The sequence below is a fragment of the Pseudopipra pipra genome, chromosome 10, assembly GCF_036250125.1.
Source record: "Pseudopipra pipra isolate bDixPip1 chromosome 10, bDixPip1.hap1, whole genome shotgun sequence".
Taxonomy (NCBI): Eukaryota; Metazoa; Chordata; class Aves; order Passeriformes; family Pipridae; genus Pseudopipra; species Pseudopipra pipra.
The window spans coordinates 6767108-6779437 of NC_087558.1; the positions used below are offsets into that span (position 1 = coordinate 6767108).

General features: G+C 45.8%; 1 long non-coding RNA gene across 1 annotated transcript; it reads right to left on the reverse strand.

The window, feature by feature from the left end:
• Positions 1-1841: 1841 nt before the first annotated feature.
• Positions 1842-4616, reverse strand: LOC135419484 (uncharacterized). Its single transcript, XR_010433019.1, has 3 exons — positions 3285-4616; positions 2676-2749; positions 1842-2025 (listed from the first exon to the last, which is right to left on the reverse strand). It is a non-coding gene; the product is annotated as an uncharacterized LOC135419484 (long non-coding RNA).
• Between the last annotated feature and the right edge of the window lie 7714 nt (positions 4617-12330).

A 12330-nucleotide genomic window follows, 5' to 3' on the forward strand; every position in this document is an offset into this window, starting at 1 on the left:
CAGGTTAGTGTGCTTTTTTTTGCCTTTTACAGTGGTTTGGATAATGAACAAATTGTCATCTCGACATCTCCTCTGCCACATTCTGAGCCGAAAGCTGCACATGAGCCTGAGTGACAGCAAACCACATGCTGCCCGGTGCCTGCCTTGCTTTGCAGGGGTGAATTCATGAGGACAAATTACACCTTTGATTTATCCTTTAAACAAAAAGAAAGGAAAACAGTAACATTAATTGCGACGAGCTCTGGTTGCATTGCATTTTTTGTAGTGATCAATATTCTGGGCATTGTAAGCAGCAGCTTTACATAATAAATAGCTGCATTATATAATGCTAGTTAAATTTAGAAATGGTTATTTTATTACCTTTAGCACACATAAAATAGAGAGTGATAGAGCTGCTCAGAGCCCAGGAGCTGTCTGAGGAAGCAGGGAGCAGCTGGGCCTGGCTGTGCACAGTGAAAATAATCCCTGGCAAAGCCAAAGCCACTCAGTGCTCTGGGTCAATGTCAAACATTTCGGGGGGTTGGGGGTGGCAGGGGCGGGCCCTGCTCTGGAACAGGGCACGCTCAGGAGCAAAACATCCCTGCACAATAAAGATGGAAGATTTATTATGAAGGAATGAAATGTGCTACTTTTGTTCTCCCTGGTGTCCCCATAAAGCCTTTGTTTGACAAGCTCGGTCGGGCTCTGGGCAGCTACAGTCCCTTCCGTGAGGCTGCCGGCTGCTTTGAGACCAGTTGTGTGCGGGCTATAGATCAATTATCTCCCTGCTAGGGATAAACAGTGTTTCCCTTTTTCCTCTTCAGCAGCGTTCGCTGTTATCCCAGAGCATAGGAGCCCTTTCTTTCCCTTCCCAGCCACACACACGCACACACACACACAGTTACTGGAGGGAGGGGATGGAAGAATTCAAGTTTGTTGCATTAATCTTCATAGCCTGATCCTCTTGGAGCCTGCTGCTGCTAAGTTAGTGTTCGGCATGCTGCCCATTTGCAACAGGCTGGAAGGACCAACCCTTTTGTTACAGATAATTACAAGACATCTCAATCTAATAAACGCCCTGAAATGAGAGCCTCTGGAACTGGGAGTTTGGAAAAATACAGCTGAGGAAAGGTTGAAGTTGTGAAATCTTTAGCTAAGCAGGAACAGTGTTGTTTGGCTGTTTCCTAATGCACAGGCAGCTCCAGGGTGGGAAACGACGGGACTTCAATTAGGACATCAGAGCTTAGATGTTCCTTCTGCTTGCTGTGGCTGGTACCCATTTATGGAGGGCTGGGACACTCTCAGAGGGCTGGAGCTGGAGCCAAACTGCAGATGGAGTTAAGTGCTCTCTGCATTGCACTCTCCATTGCAATTAGAGGGCTCTGAATTAAAAGTTAATCTAAAGCATCGGCAAACTTAAGTAAAGTTCAGCTCTAGGTCACAGTCCTACAAGGAGAGCCCATAGGTTCTTACTGGACTGAACCAAATTCCTGATTTAAAAGAGCATCCAGGGGTGCTTTTTTAAAAATATGGATTTTGGCCCATATCAGGAGTATCTCTACTAAATACATGCACTTAATTTTTGTCAGCTGCTGTTCACAGTTTTAGTATAAACAAGAATCCTGCCAGCATCTGTTGTGCATGGAAGTTTCCAGACTATTAAGCAGCACGTAGCCACTTCAGAGAAATCATTAGAAGTTATTTAGCTGAGCTGGTGTGAGACACAAAGAGTTAAAGCTAAATCCCATTTTAAAGTAAACTTTGCAAAAGCAGTGAATTTTCTCAAAGGCTGACTGCTCTTGATTTGCAAGGATGTTCCTAGTCCTGATTTCAATTAAAGAGAAATCCTCAGGCATTTCTTCAGTTCTGCGGTGTCCTTTATTCCACGTGGTTATATATTGAGTAATAAACAAAACAAAGACTGTATTCTGCAATGAACTGCACAGGTCCCGTGCAATCCCAGGGAAATCAATAGGTCAGGGTCTGGCCTTGGATTGCCTCAGTATCAGTTGTCAATAATTCCCCCAGCTTCAGCAGAGTTTACATCTGTGTAAGTAAAAAATAAATGTGGAGATACAAATCTGTCTGTGTATTCCCTTAAAAAAAAAAAAAAAGAGGAAAAAAGTAATACTGAGAGAAATAAATAGGTAGCCGGCATTGCAAGCTCTGATTTATTTGCCAGCCCTCCCGAAATCATGAGAGTACATTTTAAAGAAAACATTAAGCCCAGCTTTGGGATCTCTTTCTTTGCTTTCTGTTGTTGCATCCCTGGCTCCCAGCTTTCCCTGCAGTTCACAAGGTCCAAGACCTTGTTTGTACAGTGGTGGCTGAGGCTCACACAACCGTGTGACTAGGTCTTTAAATAGTAGCGATGATGAGGATGATAATAATAAAAACTTTAAAAATATTGTTAACAACTTGGGGTTTTTTGCAAGTGCTGAATTACAGATTTCTTTCATCCTGCTCCTGGTAATATTTTAATAATGGTATGTTTTCCACCACAGCAGGCAGCACCAAGGAACGCCAAGGCTGAGCTGGGCACTGGGGAAATGAGTTGGGTCTGTGTTTCCTCACATTTTCCTCCTGCCCCACGAGCCCCAGTGATTACCCTTGGCACTGGACAGGTCCTGCTGCTGCTCAGCGCAGGTGCTGAGCTCTTTGGGTGTGGATGCAGAGCAGCTTTCGAGGTTACACACCTGGGTTTGCATCTTGCTCACGCCAGAAAGGCTCACATGGAATTTGTGCTGGCAGGGGGTGATTTGTGTTCCATCTGTTAATTAAAGCAAAGGAAAAGGAAGGTGAGACAGGGGCCTTTGTCACCCTATAAGGTCAAAGGGACAAGACCCACGTGTGATTCCCTGTTCTGGGAGGGGAAGGAGGCAGAGAGTGGTGGTAAAAGCATCTCAGCAATGGCTGTGACTTCCCCACAGTCCCACTGCAACTCTGTGACAGAGTGGGCAGTGGAGTGGCCTCAAGGTGCCAGGGCTGTGGCACTGAGGGCAAACAGTCAGCCTTATGCCTCTGGCTTAACACTTCCCTGGAGTGAGAAAGTACTTAGATTGGAGACATTTTAATGTCTCTCTCTATCCTGTTGTAGCTGAACCTTGTTTTGAAATAGATCAGATTTTAATTCCCATTTAAGCCAGCATAAATCAGGAGTTAATCTAGGCAAAGTCACCCAGCTCTACTGAAGACTGTGGAAAAGCACTCGCAGGAGATTGCAGTCAGGCCTTGTGCTCTCAGAAAACACTCTCTGCACTGGGAGAGCAAAACTGTGCTCTGGAGCCACAAATATCATTACCCACCTTTTGACATGGGCTCTTCAGCTCTCCCATCTTCTGGTTCAGCCTGGCCAGAGCTTGCCTGGTGTGTGTATGAGGCTTCATATGCCCTTTAATCCTCCCCACGTGCGTCTTCCCAAGTCTTCATTTGTATGCACACATTTAGTAATCACTCACTCTGGCCATAAAGCCTACAGGATTTTAAATTGAACTGAAGTCCCAAATGCTTTAAAAGAATTTATGTTGCATAATTGTACGGGTTTGCCTGAAAACAAACAATGATGTATGGCTAAAATACTCTCCTGGGGAGATGACTCAGATCCTTCCTTATGACTTAGACCTTACTGGGCTGCTGATGGTGCAGCTTGTAATCTCTGCTCTAGATGCAGGGCAAGGGAAGGCAAACAAAGGAGCAATGCATCGAGCAAGGGGCAGAAGATCAGAAAACATGAGTTATCTGGAGCTTTTGTGCAGACAGCACAGGACACACCTGTACCAGTGGTACTGGATCTGGGTGGGTGTGGGGATGAGTTGCCACCCTAGGGTGCCCTGCAGTGATGAGGCTTCACACAGTGCCAGTTTGGGTGTTTTGTAATCCACGAGGGTGTCAGGCAGGTCCCTCATGCCTGGGTGTCTCATTGCCAAGCGCTGAGCAGATGATCTGACACATGGGTTGCTTTGTCTGTGCCCTACATATGTTCTCGCCATCAAGTCAAGAGTTCATGTGGGTTTTTGCTGTCACTGTTTTCACTTTAAACATCTTCCTTTACTTTGTTTTCAGTAAACATGCTGTATGTCCCAAGGACACAGTGTGACTGTTGATAATTAAGTCAGTTTTCAACCAGGGCTCAAAAAGCTATATGAAAGCTTTACTTTGTGGATGTGATATTCAACCAGTGCTTAAATGTCCTTCAGCTGTGATGGCCACCCCCAAGAGTCCTAAGCAGGTGTGGGAAAGATCAAAGAGACCTTAATGTGTTTTTAAGATCTGCTTGGTACATACATAAAACAGTTTCCAGTGGTGGCTTTGCAGATTTGGGAATTTTGCCGTTTTTCTGCCATTTGCAGATTTGGAGATTTCTGTTCTGAGCACACACTAAACCTGTGGCTGCCTCTGTGTGTGATCTGGATGTGGCCTCAAGTGGATCTATCTCTTTCTCTCTGTCATTGCCAGCTGGGCAGGGGATATCTCAGGGTCTGTAGCTCCTTGTCAGCGCTGGAAGTTCAGGGCACACTCCAGTGTAACTTGATGCACTTGCAGCTTTGCAGCCCTGGCCAGTGCCTTCCACCCTTCCTTTCCTAAACCAAAAACATCAGGTATGAAGTTACCATTGCAGAGCAGACTCAAGAAGCGTGTCTGCTTTCCATTCCAAGCAAAGCATAGCACAGCAGTCTAATACCATCAGTTTGCAATGAAAGAATATTAAAAATAGGAAGAAAAAAAAAAGGAAAAAAAAGATTGACTTCGTGGCAGAGAATAAAATAAGAAACTTTTTTCTGCAGGCAATGCCAAGCATCATCAGGGAATATATCAATTCATAACAGCTGTGGGCAGCTATTTCTGTCCCAGACTTCACTAGTTTAATGGGAGCAGCATGGTGAAAGTTAACAGATCTGTGTCCAGCAAGGTTAATTCCGAGGTTACCAGATTATGATGCAAAGAAAATCAGCTGGTGTTTTTTTGTCTCGCTATGAATAGCACAGTTGCATTATTGCTACCGGAAGGGTAGTCAGCTCTTCTCAGTCTGTGGTCTCCCGCTGTGGAGGGAGGAACTTGTGAAAAATTGGTTTCCTTTCCAAACATACCCTTCTGCCTTTCTCATTCAGTGCCTACGTAACCAGAATGCTGAAGGGGTGGCTGCTAATATCACAACTGTTTGGGATCATGTTTTGCAAGAGTCATTATTTTCTTTAAGTCCAATCAGTAAGTTTTGCGCTCTTTATTTTTTTTTTTTCAAAGAGATAATAAAACCCAGAAGAGTTGTTAAAAACGCTTTCAAGCAACGTTTCTGCAAAAATGCTTCTGGTTTTCTCTTCCACCCTGTCACATCTCCTGTTCCAAAATTATCTGTGTGGCCCTTCCACCCTGTAGCATCAGTGGTAATGGCAGCAGGAGGCCACTGTGCTTTTTGCAGAGGATTTCCAGTCTGAACACACCCAGCAGCCTAAAAGAGGAGGAAAAAGACATGCAGTGAGGAGATTTGCAAACAGCCCCATGGGAAGGTGGTGGCAGAGGAGAATCTCTTGGCTCCTGCCACGGTGCTCTGTCCTGTCGAGGGGGGGATGTAGCCAGTTTGTGCTGCCCAATTTGACAGGCAGCATGAAAACAGTTTCATTTCCTGACTGTACAAGTGTAACTCACAGAGGCAGATTGGCAATGATGGTTTAGAAGTGAAATGAAAAACTTTCCAGCTCAGCTTTAGACACATCAGTCCAGAATAGAGCTAACCATATACTTTCATAATGTGCTTTGAGAAGCTGGTTAAGGTACCTGAAGAAGTGCTAAGTACCATTAATAGAGCTGACAGGATAAGTCTGAAACTCTGCTGATAAAATACTTGCTTACATCAAAATGCATTCAAAATTATTTGTGTTTCCCAAAGGCTGACCAGGTTTTAAAAAAAAAAAAAAAGGAAAAGAAAAGAACACAACAGTGGCCTCACCTTGAGTCCTGTTTGCAGGTTTGGGCACTGAAATGTAGGAAAGATATAATAAAGCTACTAGAGAGCATCCAAAGGAGGGACATGAGGATGGTGAAATGCCTCGAGGGGAAGCCATAAGGGGAGTGGCTGAGGTCACTTTGTCTGTTTAGCCTGGAGGAGACTGAGGGGAGACCTCGTTGTGCTTTTCAGCATCCTCACAAGGGGAAGCGGAAGGGCAGGTAGTGATCTCTTCACTCTCATAACCAGTGACAGGACTCAAGGGAATGGCCTGAAGCTGAGACAGGGGAGATTTAGGTTGGATGTTAGGAAAAGCTTCTTTACCCAGAGGGTCATTGGGCACTGAACAGGCTCCCCAGGGCAGTGGGCACAGTCTGAAGCATTTGGACAACACTCTCAGGCACATGTTGTGATTCTTGGGGTGTCCTGTGCAGGGCTAGGAGTTGGATGCCATGATCCTTCAGGGTCCCTTCCAACTCAGGATTTTATATGATTCTATGATTCTGTGATATTTTTCACTCTGGAATTGCAACCCTGTTTTATTGTTTATTTTATACTGTAATAATAGAAAGTAAAGGATTCTCAATAAAAATTAAATGCTTTAATCTATCCAGAATGGTCTTTCCTTTGGTTTTGAGGAGAGTTTCAGCAGTTTTCTTCTGAATCAAAATTAAGCCAGACTTGAAGCAGTCAGGCTCTGCAGTGAGCTGGAAGGTGCAGCCCCAGCATCCCAGTTCTGCAGTACCAGTTTGCTGTGGGGCTTCCCCAAGGATCTGCTCCATTGCTCAAGCACAGGAGAGAGAAGGTGTCCCAGTCTTGCATTCACAGTGCAAGTCTGAGCTGAGCTGCTTTGTGGTTGCTCCAAGGAAAATGAAGACTAGGTCATGAACTTAAAATAATGCTCTTTGATTCTCTCAGGCTATATATAAACTGCCTGGAGGATTCATGTTGCAGCCTGCTCCAGCAGGATCTTGGTCTCCTAAGTGTTCGGGGAAGGGAAGGGAATGAAAGGGAAGGGAATTTTGCTATCCCTAGTTTTTGGCAGAAGGGCAGTGGTGTGCAGCCAGGCCATTGACCCAAACCTTCGTGTTCAGGACCCTCACTGCTCCCTGTGGCTGTACTGTACATGGGACATCACCATGAGTGTCACCTCCATCCAGGGAAGAGGGAGTAGAGGAGCCCCCTGGTTCTCCTGCCTTCACATAACACAAAGCAGGGAGCAGGGAAGAGCCTTTCTAGAGGTTTTTACCTCTGACCATGGAAATGCAGTCTCAGTTCTCCAGCTGTCACTGGTTAATCAGCATCTTCCCCAGAGCAGAACAAGGATCTGACTCATGACTCAGAGCCACATCCCCACGCCTGGTCTCCTCCAGGGGGAATGCTGCCCTTTCCATGGGGATGGTTAAGTCCAAAAGCATGAAAATAGCAGGATTTTAGGGTTGCTGGCCTTAAAATGGACCTTCAGAAATAGTTTAGTCAGATATTACCTTGAGCATTTTCTATGTGTATTCTTGCTAACAAGCTCTTGTTAGAATATTTGTGGAAAATAAACTCTGGCAAGACATGAGCTGAGCCAAGAAGACTTATTTAAGACAAGCAAATATTTGTGGGAAAGCTTGTGTCTGTTTGTGCTATGCACCCAACACTATCATTCAGCATTTTTCATGAGATACTTTTTGATCAGAGGAGAGATCAATTACCGTGTATCCATTTCTGTGTTTTCCAGCTGTGAGGCACCAGTAGAAATGTCAGTATTTCCTCCAAGGAGAATTTGGTTTTGGCTCAGAACTTCACTTGAAGAGTTAACATTTCTGGAGCCATGACCTCAAAACCACAAATAGAAAGAAAAATAACGTAAGATAGATGAGCACAGAGTTCTGGAAGCCCTGAAGAGTGAAAAACAAATTTCAGCATGTTTTGTAACCATCCTCTGGAGTTAGGAAAAAAGGACATTTTAATAAAACTGCACCCTAGAGCCCACAGAAGTTTGCTTGATAAATCAAAAAATGCACAACTGAATGTGGGATGAAGGCTGGGTCTGTAGTCCTCCAGCTCTGAAAACACCATCCCAAACATAGGAGCAGGAAAGCTGGTGTTAGCCACTAGATAAGCCACTGGTTGCTGGACTCCACCAGACTCCCCTGAGCAACTCAATAATGGTATTTTTCTCACTGAAAATCACCTGGTGGGTAACGAACTTTCTGCCAAATCAACACACCTGGTCTGTGAAAAGGGATCCAAGTGCACAGCTCTGACCCCATCTCCAGGCTAACACCCCTGCCCCACCAGCCCTGCCTGTGGCACCACTGTTGCTGGGTTAATGGTAGGACTTGAGATCTTAGAAGTCTTTTCCAACCTAAATGAGCTTCATTTCAGAGGAGTGGAGTCCAATGGTCCCAGTGACCACATTGTCAATGAGGATACAGAAGACTTTGTGAAATCAGTCTTGAAGAAAGCAGAATGTCACAGTCACTGTTCTCCTTTCCACGCGTGCAACACCCCATTGGAGTTATTTATCCCCCCTACTCCTCCTGCTTCTGTCTTTCCATCCACTGCTTTTCAGGCCATTTCCTCTGTCCGTTGTCCTCCTGCTTACAACGTTTTGTTCTGGGCTGATGTCCCTTTGTCATTTCCCACAAATACACTGTACAAGAGGACATTATTTGTCTGCACTCAAATAAAAGGATGGAAGAAACCAAAATTAGATCAGTAATTCCACATGTGTAAAATGCCATGCAAACAACTGCCAAGTTTGTCCAAGTCAGAAAAGAGAAGGGATAAAATCAAGCAGCTGTGAAAATCAGGAATGATTTCACAAGCTTCAGTAAAGATATCCAAGCATGGGAATCCCTACACTTGTGTGGAGAGCTTTGAGTTATTGATTTCATTATCTTATGAGATACATCTCTTACAGCTCAGAGATGTTGCTTCTGTTTGCAGCTCTGTGATGGAAAAAAAGGAGAATTATTCCAAAAAAAACATCTCTCCTGATGTACACTGGCTCCTGTTTCTCTACCACTTAAATGAAGGTGGTTGCAGTTGAATAAAGCAGATGGGAAAGGAGGGAATGACCATGGAACACCAAACGAGTTGGAGCAAGACTAGAGGGCATAATCCATCATGCTTTGTGCCAGGTGTCCCCACGTCCCACCCTGACCTGTAGGGTGGTCACTGTGCTGGGCGGTGATGCTTTGTGGTAAAAACCAATTTAATAGCTGGGTATCTGTATGTACTCAGATGATTTTGCTGTGGATTGGAATCTAATGACTGGAAATGGGATCATGAAGTGCTGTGTCAGATTGGAAGAAGCAATGTGCCATGGGGGGTCTGTGTCAAATCCAGTTTCAAGATAATGCCTTAGTTAATGGGGAGCAACACTGCATGAATGATCTCAGCAGGTGTTCCTGAATTTGAGGAGTGATGAGCAACACAACTACTTGGCAAACAGGGCTTTAAAAATTTGCTTAAGAAAAAAAAAAGAAGTGAGGAACCTCATCTCCTTGCCTGCAAGCATACAGTGCTTTGCATCAGCAGTGCTGTGCACACTCTGCTCAGGGCTGATGGGGCTTGTGGTATCCAGTTGCAGTCGGATGAAAGCGAGGGGAGACAAAAATAGCTCTGCAGCCCACACCCCACCCACAGAACAGCACAAGTCACCCAGAGCAGTTGTTTGCTGTATTGGAGGCTGCTGGAGCAGCGTTCTCTGCAGTTGCAACCTCCTGGCAGGTTAAAGCTGTGCTTGGGGACAAGTATCACACTCTCATCAGCACCCAAACCTTCATGCAACAGAGGATTTGCTTTACTCCAGGTGGAGCTGGAGCCATGTTGAGAGCTGGCCACTGTTGCCCACCCCATAGCCAACCCTCAAGTAAGGATATTTTTTCCACATGCTCCCTGCTCCAGTTTGGCCAAAACAGCCTCAAGCAAGGGAATGTGAGATTAATCACCCCCTTTTCCCCAGGCCATGTGCTGTCCTTTTGTCCCTGTGGTTTCTCATAGAGTTTCCAAACAAGGGGAGGTGTTGCCTGGAGGCTGTCACTGCACTCCCAGGCAAAGTTTCTGGTGCTTTGGTTATCTTTTTCATCATTTTGGACCTTCAGGGGAGTTTCTGAGAGGAGAAAAGATGATGCTGAGACTGACAGAGCAGTAACGATTTGAGTTTCTCCATCCTGCATATGAAACCTCAGCAAAGGCTGAAATTTTCTTGCAATATAAGGTAAGCTGTCTCTCATAAATCCCAAACTTGAGTCCCCAAGGTGACATCTCTCTGTCCTGAGCCCCTTGTTCAGAGATTGATTTGGGGCAAACCCCAAATCAAGCCAAGCTGGATGTGGTTAGGAAGGGGATGGTGTCACATGTATCTGACACCCAAGACCGAATTCAGTGGCCTGGGAGAATGAGCCAGGACTTGTTTGTCTTTGGAAGAGAATACCATCTCCTCAGAAGTTGCTCAATTCTGTGGTTTCTCTCCAGTAATCCTCAGCATCACAGGTCTGTCATGGTCCTGCTTGACAAAAGGAGATGTCCAAAGGAGGGCAATGCAGATGGTGAAGGGCCTTGAAGGGAAGCCTTGTGAGGAGTGGCTGAGGTCATTGGGTTCAGCCTGGAGAAGAGAAGGCTGAGGGGAGACCTCATTAGAGTTACAACATCCTCATAAGGGGAAGAGGAAGGGCAGGCACTGTGGTCACCAGTGAGAGGACCCGAGGGAATGGCCTGAAGTTGTGTCAGGGGAGGTTTAGGTTGGATGTTAGAAAAAGGTTCTTCCCCCAGAGGGTGGTTGGGCACTGAACAGGCTCCCCAGGGCAGTGGTCACAGCACCAAGCCTGACAGAGCTCAAGAAGCATTTGGATGATACTCTCAGGCCCATGGTGTGACTCTTGGGAATGGTCCTGTGCAGGGCTAAGGATTGGACTCCATGATCCTTGTGGGTCCCTTTCAACTCAGCATATTCTGTGATTCTGTGGGTTACCCCAGCTCTGTTAGTCCTTGTGTAAGCACTATGGATATTTTTGACTGTCCTTTTCAATTCCAGCTGAAGTCGATGCCACAGGCAGCTCTCTTAGTAGATTGCTTTCGTGATTTATGCAGGTCCAGAAGAGTCCAAGGATCATTTATCTTCAAACCAGGAGAGAGATGAAAGAGTCATGGTAGTAAAATTTCCTGCAGAGCTAGATCTGAGCATCAAAGAGGGGAAAATGTCATTGTTTTACCGAGACACGACGACGTGAGGCAGGTTTTAATGCTAGGGGATTTTTTTCTAACTGTATAATTTGCCTTAAAATGAAAAAGAACTTTTGGGAAATGAAAGAAGGGCAAACAAGCTTGGTGAGCACTGCTGGAAAGAGCTCTCTTGGAGGGGAGTAGAGCCTGAGGGGCATGTTCTTGGGATGTGGAGGCAGCACTGGGCAGGCTCAAGCTGTAGCTGCCAGGTGTCCCATTGGGAGAGAGCAGGCAGTGCAGCTGAGCCTGGGAGAGCTGTGCCATCAGCCCTGTCCTGTGGTGCCTGCATGAGGCCACACACCTTCATGACACAGGTGTCTGCCCCAAATCCTGATGGGCATGTTCTGGATCTGCACAGCAGTGTGAGCGTGTATGTGTTGTGCTTCCAGAGAAGTTGTGGATGTCCCATCCCTGGAAGTGTTCAAGGCTGTGTTGGATGGGTCTTTGAGCAACCCGGTCTGGTTGGTGACATTCCTGACCATGGCAGGGGGGTTGGGTCCCTCCCAACCCAAACCATTCTGTGGTTCTATAAAAAAGAAAGTTCCTGATCTCAGTGAGTCCAGCTGAAAATATGGGAAACATCCCTCAGCCACACTCCTTGACCAGCTCCTGGGCCAGGGGTTTGGTGGAGCATCAACCAACCACAGCAGCAGGTCCTGTGAGGTGGGGACACATCTGCCCTCACCCTGCCTCAGGAGTCTCAACCAAAGCTCAAGTCTTGGGAAATCTGATCACATCAGAGGGCTGGAAGGAAACTGAAGGAAGGAGAGGGCTGGGAAAGGGTCTGTTTACATGTGCAAGCAGATGCTATCTAGAGGAGGAAAATACTTTTATTTCCCCTGTGGACTGCCCGTTGATTTTCTTGCGGCAGGCACTAATGGAAAATAATAAAACCCATTTTAGTCAGGCTGTATCTAGAACACTTACAGGTCAAGCCAGTACTCAAAACAGACCGTTAGGGAACATAACACATTAGTTTGTCACTGGCATCTACGGTGGCCAGGGGATTTTTACCATTTGAAATTGAATTTTATAGGTCAAGGCCTTTCGTGGGCCTTGAAAAACAGTGTGTCTCTGTAAAGTTAACATGAATGTGGAGGCAGTTACTGGGTGTGGAGATATGCAATCTCTGTGTTTGTTAACAGTGAAAAAAACCAAAGGAGACCCATGGTGGAAACTGTGATACGGCT